This window comes from Trachypithecus francoisi, unplaced genomic scaffold (genome assembly GCF_009764315.1).
Source record: "Trachypithecus francoisi isolate TF-2019V2 unplaced genomic scaffold, Tfra_2.0 Lachesis_group3, whole genome shotgun sequence".
NCBI classification, from domain to species: Eukaryota; Metazoa; Chordata; class Mammalia; order Primates; family Cercopithecidae; genus Trachypithecus; species Trachypithecus francoisi.
Window position 1 is genome coordinate 59,147,837 of NW_022681468.1, and position 13,670 is coordinate 59,161,506.

The window sequence follows — 13,670 nt, forward strand, 5'->3', positions numbered from 1 at the left end:
ATTGGTCTATATGTCTGTTTTGTACCAGTACCAAGCTGTTCTGGTAACTGTGGCTTTATAGTATAGTTTGCATTCAGGTAGTGTGATGCCTCTGAATTTGTTCCTTTTGTTTAGGATTGTTTCAGCTGTTCCTGCTCTTTTGGGGTTCCATATGAATTTTAGACTAGGCCTTTTTCTAATACCATGAAGAATGATGTCAGCAGTTCGATGGGAATAACACTGAATTTGTAAATTGCTTTGAAGAGTATGGTCATTTTTATAATATTGATTCTTTCATTCCATGATCATGGAATGTTTTTCCATTTATTTTTTTCATATTTGACTTCTTTCAGCAGTGTTTTGTAGCTCTCCTTGTAGAGCTCTTTCACCTCCTTGCTTAGCTGTATTCCTAGATATTTAATTTTCTTTGTGGTTATTGTAAGTGGGATTGTGTTATTGATTCATGCTCAATCCAGATATTGTTGCTGTATAGAAATGCTATTGATTTTTGTGCACTGACTTTGGTATCCTGAAACTTTACTAAAGTTGTTTATCAAATATAGGAGCCTTCTGACAGTCTTTAGGATTTTCTAAGCATAGAATCATATCAGGAGTGAGGAGATACAGTTTGACTTCTTTTTTGGCTGCCTTTTCTTTCTATTTCTTGCCTGACTGCTCTGGCTAGGATTTCCAGTACTATGTTGAATAGGAGTGGTTACAGTGAGCATCCTTGTTCCAGTTCTAAAGGGGAATGAATCGTTACAGCTTTTGCTTATTCAGTATGATGTTGGATGTAGGTTTGTCATTGATAGCTGTTATTATTTTGAGGTATATTCTTTCAATGTCTAACTTGTGGAGGGTTTTATCATGAAGATCATGTTGGAGCTTACTGAAAGCTTTCTCTGCATTTATTGAGGTGATCATATGGTTTTTGCTTTGGATTCTGTGTATGTGGTGAATCATATTTATTGATTTTTGTATGTTGAACCAACCTTGCATCCCAGGATTAAAACCTACTTGATCGTGGTGCATATATATTTTTTATGTACTGCTGGATTTGATTTGCTAGTATTTTGCTGAAGATTTTTGTATCTATGTTCATGAGGGGTATTTGTCTGAAGTTTTCTTTTTTCATTGTGTCTCTGCCAGATTTGGTATCAGGCTGATACTGGCTCAATAGAATGAGTTACAGAAGAGCCCTTCCTCCCCTGTTTTTAGGAATATTTTTAGTAGAATTGGTAACAGTTATTTGTATGTCTGATAGAATTCAGCTGTGAATCCATCTGCTTTAGGGATTTTTTTGGTTGGCAGTTTATTACAGATTCAATTTCAGAAATTGATATTGATATATTCAGGGTTTCAATCTCTTCCTCATTCAATCTTTGGATATTGCATGCTTACAGGAATTTATTCATTTAATCTACATTTGCTAATTTCTGTGCATACAGTTGTTCATCATAGTCTCAGGATCTTTTGTATTTCTGTGGGTTCAGTTATAATATTGCCTTTGTCATTTCTGATATTGCTTATTTGGACATTCTCTTTTTTTTCCATGTTAATCTAGCTAGGAGTCTATCAATCTTACTTATTTTTTCAAATAACAAACTCTTGGTTTCATTGATCTTTTTATGGATTTTTGCATCTCAATTTATTCTAAGTCCCCAAAAGCAATTGCAACACCACCACAAATAGACAAGTGGGACATAATTAAACTAAAGAACTATTGCAGAGCAAAAGAAACTGTCAAAAGAGCAAACAGACAACCTACAGAATGGGATAATATATTCAAACTATCCATCTGACAAACACCTAATGTCTAGAATCTATACAGAACTTAAACAAATCAACAGACAAAACCAAAATAACCTCATTTAAAAATGGGCAAAGGACAGGAACAGATTCTTCTCAGAAGGTAACCTATAAGTGGTCAACAAACATATTAAAAATGCTCAGCATCACCAATCATCACAGAAATGCAAATCAAAACCATAATGATACCATCTCACACCAGTCAGAATGATTATTATTAAAAATTCAAAACAACAACAGATGCTGGCAAGGCTGTAGAGAAAGGAAATGTTTATAAACTGTTAGTGGAAATGTAAATTAGTCCAGCCACTGTGAAGAGCTGTCTGGAGATTTCTGAAGGAATTTAAATCATAGCTATCATTTGACTCAGCGATCCCATTACTAGGAGTATACCCAAAGGAAAATAAAGCATTCTACCAAAAAGATATATGCACTTGTCTGTTCATTGCTGTACTATTCACAACAGCAAAGACATGGAATCAACCCAGGTGCCCATCAGCTGTAGACTGGATAAAGAAAATGTGATGCATATATACCATGAAATACCACACAGTCATGAAAAAGAATAAAATCACATCCTTTGCAGCAACATAGACGGAACTGGAGGCCATAATACTAAACAAATTAATGCAGGAACAGAGAAGCAAATACTACATGTTCTCATTTATAAGTGGGAGCTAAGTGTTGAGCATATAGGGACATAAATATGGAAACAATAGACTCTGGACTACTGGGCAGGGGAAGGGTGAGTTAGAAAACTACCTATTGAGTACTATGTTGACCACCAGGGTGATGACATTCGTACACTGTATAACATCCAGCATCAGCCAATAATTTCTTGTAACAAATCTGCTCATGTATACCCTTGAGTAAAATAAAAGTTGAAATTTTAAAAATAAAATGAAATGCAATATTCAACTATAATTTTGGATATTTCATGTTCATTTTCCAGTTCTATCAGATTTTGTGCATGTATTTTACATTCTGAAGCCCTCTTTGGCTGATATTTATATAATCACCCCCATTTTTTGTATATTGTGTATTATATATCCTTTATATCAGTTTACTTTCAACTTTTCTGAATCTTTATATTTAAAATGAGTTTCTTATAGATATCATACAGTTGAGTCTTTTTATCTAATCTTAGACTCTCTTTAACTGGAGTTTTTACATATTTTGTATTTAATGCAGTTATTAATATAGTGGGGTTTAAATCTACCATCTTATTATTTTCTACTCAATCCATCTGTTCTTGTTTTATATTTTCTTTTTCTGTCTTCTTCCAGATTAATCAATTATTTTTTAAAGTTTAATTTAATCATTTATATTGATTATTATATTTTGTTGTGTTTACATTCCTTGTTTTTCTAAGGCAATGGTTCTCAGTTAGTGATTTTGCTCTCAGAGGACATTTGACAATGCCTAAAGACACTTTTGCCTCTCAGTACTGGAGGGGATGCTATCAGTATCTAGTGGGTGGATGTCAGGGATACTGCTAAACATATTGCAACATATAAGCCCTCCACAACAAAGAATTATCCAACCCAAAATATTAATAATGCCAAAGTTTAAAACACTGCTATAATTTATAGAAAACACAGAATTAAGTTATCGCAATGTACTTTCATATAATATTATACTACTTTACATGCAGTTAAAGAACCTCATGCTTCCATTTCATAGTCCCACCAGTTATAATATTATTATCATATATTCTAATTCTGTGATTGTTATAAATACCATAATATATTGTAACTGTTATTGTTTTTGTTCTAAACCATCCATTAACTTTTTTAATATGTGATAAGAACACAACATAAATTTACTCTCTTAGCAAACTTTTAAGTCTACAACAGTATTGTTAACTATAGGCACTACAATGTATAGCAAATTTCTGGCATGTATTCATCTTGCATTGTTCCCTTTGACTAATACTTCCCTGTTTGCCCCTTCTCCAGCCCCTGGAAATCACCACTCTATTCTGCTTTTTTATGAGTTTGACTATTTTAGATTCCTCATATAAGTGGTATCATGTAATATTTGTCTTTCTGTGACTGGCTTATTTCAGTTAGCATAATGCCCACCAGGTTCATCTATGTTGTTGCAAATAGCAGAGTTTTCTTCTTTTTAAAGGCTGAACAATATTCCATTGTATGCGTATATCATATTTTATTTACCCATTGATTGATCAATGAACATTTAGGTCGCTTCCACATCTTGACTATTGTGAATAATGTTGCAGTGGAAGTGGAAGTGCAGATATATTTTTGAGACTCTGATTTCAACTGCTTTAAGCCCAGAATTGGGATTGCTGCAACATATGATAGTGTCCATTAACTTTTTAAAAGTTATTTTGTAGCAGGACGAGCGGCAGACAAAACTCCTCAGACACTGAGTTACAGAAGGAAGGGGTTTATTCGGCCGGGGGCATCGGCAAGACTTCAGTCTCAAGAGTCGAGCTTCCCGAGTAACCAATTCCTGTCCCTTTTAAGGGCTCACAACTCTAAGGGGGTGCATGTGAGGGGGTCCTGATTGATTGAGCAAGCAGGGGGTACCTGACTGTGGGCTGTTTGCACCAGTAATTAGATGGGAACAAAACAAGATAGGGATTTTCATAGTGCATTTCTATACAATGTCTGTAATCTATAAGATAACAGAACCAATTAGGTCAGGGGTCGACCTTTAACTACCAGGCCCAGGGTGCGGCGCTGGGCTGTCTGCCTGTGGATTTCATTTCTGCCTTTTAGTTTTTACTACTTCTTTCTTTGGAGGCAGAAATTGGGCATAAGACAATATGAGGGGTGGTCTCCTCCCTTAATTTTATCTTTGCCTCTAGAGTATACATTATAAGTCATGCATGGTGGCTAAAGCACACATTGTTTAAAATATGTAGTCACAAAGATAAATTTTTAATAAACTCAACAGATATATTTACAAAATTGAACCCTAGACAGCACACTGATTTCTGCTGTTTTCACTGTGGTTACTATTCAGCAAACCATCATATTGGTGATTTGCACCAATCATTACTATAGCCAAATAAATGGATCAGATACTTTGTAATCCATGTATTTCATCTTTTAAATATAACCTGAGTTTTCCTACAATTCTCTCTATGGATAAGAATTTTCTAGCTTATGCATCCTTGAAGCTGTGACATTTTCTTTGGAACATATAATGTCCCACTAAGTTAAATATTGAGTCGGTTTAATATTTTTAACCTTATGTGTCTGGTTTTAAAAGATTCATATGTTGCAAGTTAAAAATTAAATTATATTTTTACTATTGAGAATGTGCATTTTTATTGTTTCAGGGTTTTTATGTAAATTCTCTTGCTTTTAGTTTACTACTAAACACATTTCTTTAACTGAATTTATATTTGCAAGTATGAGGAAGGTCAACATTTAGAAGAGAAAAAACTGGCAACTCTATTGGAATAAGTGAAAATATAGTCTTGGAATTAAGCATTTTTGAAGCATGTTTTCTAAGGAGTAAATGTTCAAAATAGTAAGAGAACACTGTTAGAACTTAATAGCCTAATCCATCAAAAAATAAAAAAAAAAAAGACCATTTAATTTTCCTTTAACACAGGAACTAAATCTTATTGAAACCTTGTGTATGTCAGGCTCTCTTTGCATTATAATTCCAGCAAGGTGATCTTGCTAAGAATCGGTTGCAAACAGCTTGGTCCTTAATGTCACAACCTCCCTCCTGCATGACTGAGATAGTAGGCACTTAAACAATCAAGGCTGGGAATGACTATCCTTTGTGTATTCTTTCATTGTTTTATTTTAAAAAATAGTTTTCTCTATTTCAATTTCCTTTGCCTTTATATGGTTTTTGTCTTTTTTATAGTCTCTGACCTAAAAAGCAGGAAGTAAAAATGTTCAAAAGATCTGGAATAAGTACAAGTTCAGAACAAAAATAATTTTTGCCCTTTAGCTGACTATGAACCAAATAGTTTGAATTTTAGAATTTTAATTTAATGCTCTTCCAACTCCATATATTTATTCACTAAAAATATTAAATTACTCATATTCAAGTGGACTTGATTTTTCTTGGTGTCCATTTATAGTTATTTGAACAAAATCACATTTTCATTTTTTCTTACTTCTCAATCATTTTCTCTTGGCACAATATTATAATTCCTTCTCAGTACCTGATGTTGTGTTATATCCATATTATCCACTTTTAATGTAATTTCAATGAACAAGTCACCTACATCAATACTTAAAAATATTGATAATGAAGATTCTTATAGAAACAATAGGGTTTATTTTCACACTTGCCACATTAATAAGATCAATTATCAAAGATAAAACAATCAAGTATTAAAAACTAGACAGATTCTTCTACAGTTTTGTATAAAACAAATTAATTAACTATAGGGGAATTCTATAATATCTTCCCATAGAAGTCCTACCTGCCATTGAAGTATAATCTATGCCCAGATATGACAGTTCTGGTCCAGAAAATGGCTGCTTCCAAAGTTATACTGAATATCAAACGTGGTTTCATGAGAGTCAGAATTATTTTGTTTATAAGTAACAGAAAACTAAATTAAACTATTTTAAGAAATAAAAGAAACTAATTGGTTCAGATAACTGAAAAGTATATCCATTTGTTAAACGCAGAATAGCTTGCCCAGAGGGTCATCAGGTTAGGAAAGGTGGGCTGCTGGAAAACTAAATTTTCCCTAATGACTGATCATTTCTGACTCCAGACTTCCCAGTTTTTCTAAGCAAGACACAGAATACTTTATCATTGGCATTGTATTTACATATTTTTTTTCTCAGAAGGTGAAAATATATTGTGTTTTATGGCCTATAAATGAGAAGATTCCAGTAATTCCCCTCTTATTACCGCTAACATATAATTTTTAAAAGTTAAAAACATATTTTACGTGAATAGATATAAAGCATCCATGTGTTAGATTTACTTAACTAATTAATGACAGAGTAATCAGGGAGGTACAGCTAATTCAAAAAAAATTAAGAGGCCAAGTATTCATAGCATACAAAAGACACAATGTAGAGAAAGTTCAAAGATAGCTAAAAAGTCTAGATCTGGGGTCGGTTACATATATAGAGAAAGACAGTACAGGTCTATTCCAAGAGCTCACCAGGAAAATATACAAAGGGATCTTACAAGACTGAAGGTAAAGGTTTTAGCAGAAAACATTTATTTATCCATCTGAATATATTTTATCTAAATGCTCCTCCAGTTCTCCTTCATAAAGTGCTGTGTTGGAAAACGGCAGAGAAAGAGAAAACCAGAAGAATCTGTTTTATAAAATCACTTTTATTTAAGGTATGCATCAATAAATAAATAAATAAAATGAGGTATGCATCAGTTCCTATATAACATGGAAAATGCTATTTAAACAATAGAAAACTCCTAAATAAAAATTTTAAGAACCTTACATTTATTTTCATGTATACTCTGAAATCTAGGGGCTGTACTGGTTTATTTTATGTGTCAACTTGACTGGGCTATAGGATGCCCGGGTGTGTCTGTGATGGTGTTTCTGAAAGAGATTGGCATTTGAGTTGGTAGACTGAGTGAAGATCTGCCCTAACCAATACAGGTGCCTCATCCAATCCATTGAAAGCCTAAATAGAAGAAAAAATGGAGGGAGGGGAAATTTGCTCTGTTTGCTTGAGCTGGGACCTCCATCTTTATCTTCCCTTAGGCTTCAGTACTCCCGGTTCTCAGGTCTTGAAACTGGACTAGGACTTATAACACTGATTATCCTGGGTTACAGGCCTCTGGTTTGGTCCAGAACTACACTGCTAGTTTTCCCGAATCTCCAGCTCAGAGATGGCAGCTCAAGGGATTTATCAGCCTCCATAATCACATAAGCCAGCCCATCAAAATAAATCTCTTTCTATATGACTACATGTTAATATATCCTGCTGGTTCTGTTTCTCTTGAGAACTAGGACTAATACAGGGACCACAATTATGAGAGGATTTATTCTTATATTAAATAAATCATTTGTTAATAAATCACTTTTATTTTATTTATTTATTTAATAAATCACATTAAATAAATCACTTTTAAAATTTAGATTTAATTTAAATAATGTAAAATATACAGATCTTAAGTGTACAGTGGTATGAGTTGTGACAAATGTCTACACTCATGCAACCAATACTCCCCTTGAGACATACGACATTTCTATTAACCTATAAATTTCTCATTCCCTTTTCCAATCAATCTCTGACCTTTAAGAAAACCACTAATTTGATTTGTATCACCATAGAGTAATTTTACCTATTTTAACATTTTATCTAAATTGTATCACTTTTTCATTTAACATGTTTTTTAAAATTCACCCATTTTGTCATGTGTCAGTAGTTCATTTTATATTGTTATATATTCCATTGAATGCATATCCCAAAATGTATCCACTTCCCTATTGATAGATATTTCAGCTACTTCCTGTATTGAGCTATCATTAGTAAAGTTGGTATAAATAGTCATATGTAAATTTTCTGTGTCATATTTTTCATTATTCTTGGTTAAATACCAATATACAGAATAATAGGATTACAGGGTAGTTTTATAAGACATTGCCAAATCATTTTGCAAAATGGCTTTACTATTTCACACTTCCACTAGCAATATATGAGAGTTATATTTGCTCCATGTTTACCAAAATGTTGTATTCAGTGTTTTTTCTTTCAGTCAACAAATGAATGTTTAGCAATATTTCATTGTATTTTTAATTCGTATTTCCCTATTATGAACTTATTTATAGGATTATTGAGTATTTTTTTAAAATTTACCTAACTATACAATGCTTTGTAAGCCTCATGTTAACCACAACACAAAAATGTATAGTAGATAACACAAGACATAAAAAGCAAGGAATCAAAGTATATTACTAGGGAAAATAATCACAAAGAAAAACATCAACAGAAAAAGAAACAAAAGAACTACAAAAAATAACAAAATAGCAGTAATAAATCAATACCTATCAAAAATTACCTTGAAAGCAAATGTACTAAGTTATCCAGTCAATACACATACAGTAGCTGAATATATATATATATATATATATATCAATATATGCTGCTTATAAGAGATTCATGTCACCTATCACACACACAAGATGAAAGTGATGGGATGGAAGAAGATATTTCATGCAAATGGAAACCACTGTACTCCAGCCCGGGCAACAGAGTGAGACCATAGAAAGAAGAAAGAAAAGAAAGAAAAGAAAGAGGAAAGAAAAGAAAAGAAAGAAAGAGAGAGAGAGAGAGAGAAAGAAAAAGAGAAAGAGAAAGAAAGAAAGAGAAAGAAAGGAAAGAAAGAAGGAAAGGAAAGAAGGAAGAGAAGAGAAAAGAAATAAAAAGAAAGAAAAAAGAGAAAAGAAAGAAGAAAGAAAAGAAAGAGAAAGAAAAAGAAAGAAAGAAAGAAAGAAAGAAAGAAAGAAAGAAAGAAAGAAAGAAAGAAAGAAAAGAAGAGCAGGCAAAAATAAAGAAAATTATAGATCTATATTCCTGATTAATATAATGAATATAAATGCAAAATTTCTTAATAAAGTACCAGCAAACTGAATTCAAGAATATGTTAAGTGGATAATAAAGGATCATTCCATAATCAAGTGGATTTATTCTTTGGACACATGATGGTTCAACATATAAAAATCTATAAATGAGATACTTCACATAAATAGAATAAAGGACGAAAACCATATGATCAATTAAATTGATGCAGAAAATGCATCTGATAAAATTCAGCATTCTGTTATGATAAATATTCTCAACAAATTATGTATAAAAGTAATGAACTGCAACACAATAAAGGACATATATAACAGGTCCACAACTAACATCACACTCAATGAAGAAAAGTTAAAATCTTTTCCTCTAAGATCCCTTCTATTGAACATAGTACTAAAAGTCTTAGCCAGATCAATTAGGTGAGGCAAAGAAATGAAAGTCATTCAAGCTTGGAAAAAAGAAGTTAAACTGTCTGTGTTTTTTATATAGAAAACTCTAAAGACCCCACTTAAAAACAATTAGAAATAATAAACAAATTCAGTTATCTTGCAGGATACAAAATCAACACACAAAATCAATAGTGTTTCTACAACAACAAGTTGTTCAAAAAAAGAAAAAACATTCACAATGTCTACACAAAATAAAATAAAATATTTCAGAATAAATTTAACAAAGGACAAATACCTATACTAAAACTAAAAAATGCTGATGAAATAAATTGAAGACACAAATAAATGAAAAGATATTCTGTGTTCACGGAATAGAATTCATATTGTTAAAATGTTATACCACCCAAAGCAATCTACAGATCCATCATAATCTTTATCAAAATTATACTAACATCTTTCACAAAAATAGAAAAAAATCTCAAAATGAATATGGAATCATGAAAAACCTAGGGTAAGCAAAGCAGTCTTAAGCAAAAAGAAGAAAATTAGAGGTGTCACACTCCAAGACTTCAATATATACCACAAAACCATAGCAATCAAAACAGCATGGTACTGGCAAAAGAAAAAAAAAGGAAATAGACACATAAACCAATGAAACAGAATAGAGAGCTCAGAAATAAATTTATGCATTTATAGTCAATTAAATGTGTATTAGGCCCTTCTCACACTGCTATAAAGACATATGTGGGACTGAGTAATTTATTTTAAAAAAAAGAGGTTTAATCAATTCACACTTCTGATGACTGTACAGGCTTCTGCTTCTGGGAAGGCCTCAAGAAACTTAAAATCATTGCAGAGGACAAAGGGGAAACAAGCACATCTTAACCTGGCTGGCAGGAGAGAGAGAGAGAGGAGCGAGTGGTGCTACATACTTCCAAACAACTAGATCTCATGAAAACTCTCTTACAAGAACAGCAAGGGGGAAGTCCACCCCCATGATTCAGTCACCTCCCACCAGGCCCCTCCTCCAACACTGGGAATTACAATTTGACATGAGATTTGGGTGGGGACACAGAGCCAAACCATATTAAGTGGTTACTATATACTGGGTGTATGGTGGTAAAGGTGTGGGAGAGATATTGGATACAAAATTTCAGTTAGATAGGAAGAATAAGTTCAAGAGATCTATTATAAAACATGGTGACTTATAGTTAACAGCAATGTATTTTATCCTTAAAAATTGCTAAGAAAGTAGTTTTAAGTGTTCTCATCACAAAAAGAGTCTGCATATGTTAATTAGCCCAACTTAGCCATTCCACAATATATGCATATTTAAAAACATGTACATGATAAATATATACTTTATTTGATAATTAAAAATAAATGTGAAACAAGAAAAATTTTCTTTTAATAGGGTTTGTTCAAATATTGTATCTTTTAAAGGATTGTTTATAATATTTTTATTGACTTGTAGGGTGCCCTTAGCTGAATGTTTGTATCTCTCCCAAATTTATATGTTTAAATCTTATCCACCAAGGTGATAGTATTAGGCAGTGGGGCTTTTTAGGTCATGAGGGCAGAACCCTCATGAATGAAATTAGTGCCCTTATAAAAGAGGCCCAAGGGAGACCCCTTACCTTTTTCACCATGTGAGGACATGGGCAGAAGGTATCATCTACACACTAGAAAGCTGCCCCCTTACCAGACACCAAAATCTGCCAGCACTCTGATCTTTTACTTCCCAACATCAAGACCTGTGGGAAACAAATGTGTTTTTATAAGTTTCCTAGTTCATGGTATTTGTGTTATAGCAGCCCAAACAGACTAAGACATAGAGTTTTTTTGTTTTTGTTTTTGTTTTAATATTCTGGATGTAAACCTCCTGTTAAATATGTTTACAAATATTCCCACCCTTTCTGTGATTTTTTTATTGATTTTATTAATTATATATTTTGCTGAAGTGTTAAGCCATAGGATATCCTTATGATAAATTTAGAAACAGGGAATTTTAAAAGTATGAATACATCTGCATATTCAAAACCCAATGAAGTGAAAAAAATGGTTTAGTTATGGTAGTCTAAAAATAAAAGAATGAGGGGCAGGTTTGAAAGAAAGTATTTAAAGTATTTGAGAATGAAATGCAGGTGGATATAAGAAAGGAAGACCATAAATGAGAGGTACCGCAACTTGAGTTTCAGTGTGAGGAGATGGTAATAATGTTTGGAGCAGACACAAGATAGCCAGAAGATAATGCTATAAATGAGGAAAATTTTATTGTGCAGTAAGAAGAATAGAGGGAAAACACCTGGTGAAGCATTTTCTCCAGATGGAAAGTGAGAACCTTAAGGCCAGCAAAGATAACTCTCTCTAGCTCCCTGCTTCCTTTTCTACTGCCTGTACTAAAAGGAATGGATAAAGCTTTATCCCAAAATAATTTGAAGTAGCAAGTCATTAAAAGTCTAAAGCAGTCAGATATATTTGCAGTTTAATTCAGTAGTGTCATGCAAATAGAGACCAAAAGAGGTGGCTTTACACTCCAAAGAAACATGGATAATAAAAGTTAAAACTCAGGGCCAGGCGTGGTGACTCATGCCTGTAATCCCAACACTTTGGGAGGCCGAGGCAGGCGGATCATGAGGTCAGGAGATCGAGATCATCCTGGCTAACACGGTGAAATCCCATCTCTACTTAAAAAAAAAAAAAAAGTATGAAAAATTAGCTTGGTGTGGTGGTGGGTGCCTGTGGTCCCAGCTACTTGGGAGGCTGAGGCAGGAAAATGGCGTGAACCTGGGAGGCGGAGCTTGCAGTGAGCAGAGATCGTGCCACTGCACTCCAGCCAGGGCACAGAGCGAGACTCCATCTATAAATAAATAAATTAATTAATTAAAAAAGTTAAAACTCAGATATAAATTAAAAATACCAATTGGATGTGTATTATTTTAGCACCTTTAAGTATTCATCACTGTACTAAGCATGGTGGACTTACACAAAAGAAATATAACAGCTAGAAAATTTATACAAAAACTAACAATTTCATTGGAGAGAAAAGACCTAATACATGAAATAATAAAACAGCAGTGTGAGATCAGCTACAGTTAAGGGGCAAAACCACATTCAAGTACAATAACTGTTTGCAAAGAAGGGAATTATTGGCTGACTTGGACAAGCTATCATAAGCTTTTGGAAAGACGGGCGATTGGTATGCCTGTGGTTGGTCTGACTTTGGATGGGAGGAAGTAAGGCAAAAGGAGAAAGACTTTAGGGCAAAGTATTCTCTTGGGCTCTGTTTCTCATCAATAAAAGTGCTATTTTGCACATCACTGTTCTGAGGTAATTGTTGAGTTAAACATAAACATGAGGTAATGTTTTGCCCACAGGAACATTCTCAAGCAATTTCTTCTTATCCAAGACTAATCCTTTTTCTGTATTTCAATACTGAATGCTCTCTCATAGTCTAAATATCTGTCTTGAAACCTTGACTCTTTTCTTGCTGGCTGTACAGCTTTATTGCCTTCCATTGTGAGGTGTATAATTAAATCATGTGTTGTAAAGCACTATACCATTAAATAAAATAGGGTGTCTTTATACAAGGTGTTTTCTTTCCAAAGTGACTTTGACCTTTTTACTCTTGGTCAATTGAGATGCATTTTGGAAAGAATAAAAGCAAATGGTTTGTCTTTCACTAAATTTAGGCTAAAGACTGTACTTTGTATCTGTTTTTTAAACATATGCTGTTTACCTCTTTTTCTTAAGTTACAATTTTTTGAGCAACAACTATGTGCTTGGCACTGTGAAATGTAATTTTCATATAGTTTCTCATTTAATTCTAACAATACCTTTGCAACTTTAAGTACAGAGAAGTTAGAAAACATCCCTAGCAGTATATAACTGCAAGTTAAAATTCAAGAATTTAAGTAATGTCTCCCTGTGCCATGTCTGGCTAGGCAGTAGATGACAATTAAATGCAATGTATTATCCTACA

The 13,670-nt window shown here is 33.1% G+C and overlaps 1 long non-coding RNA gene across 1 annotated transcript in view; it reads right to left on the reverse strand.

Moving 5' to 3' along the window:
• Positions 1 to 13,670, reverse strand: part of LOC117071192 — a 21,337-nt gene continuing 7,667 nt past the window's right edge. The window contains exon 3 of the long non-coding RNA XR_004432190.1: positions 1 to 14. This is a non-coding gene — a long non-coding RNA (uncharacterized LOC117071192). The remainder of the gene's footprint in view (positions 15 to 13,670) is intronic.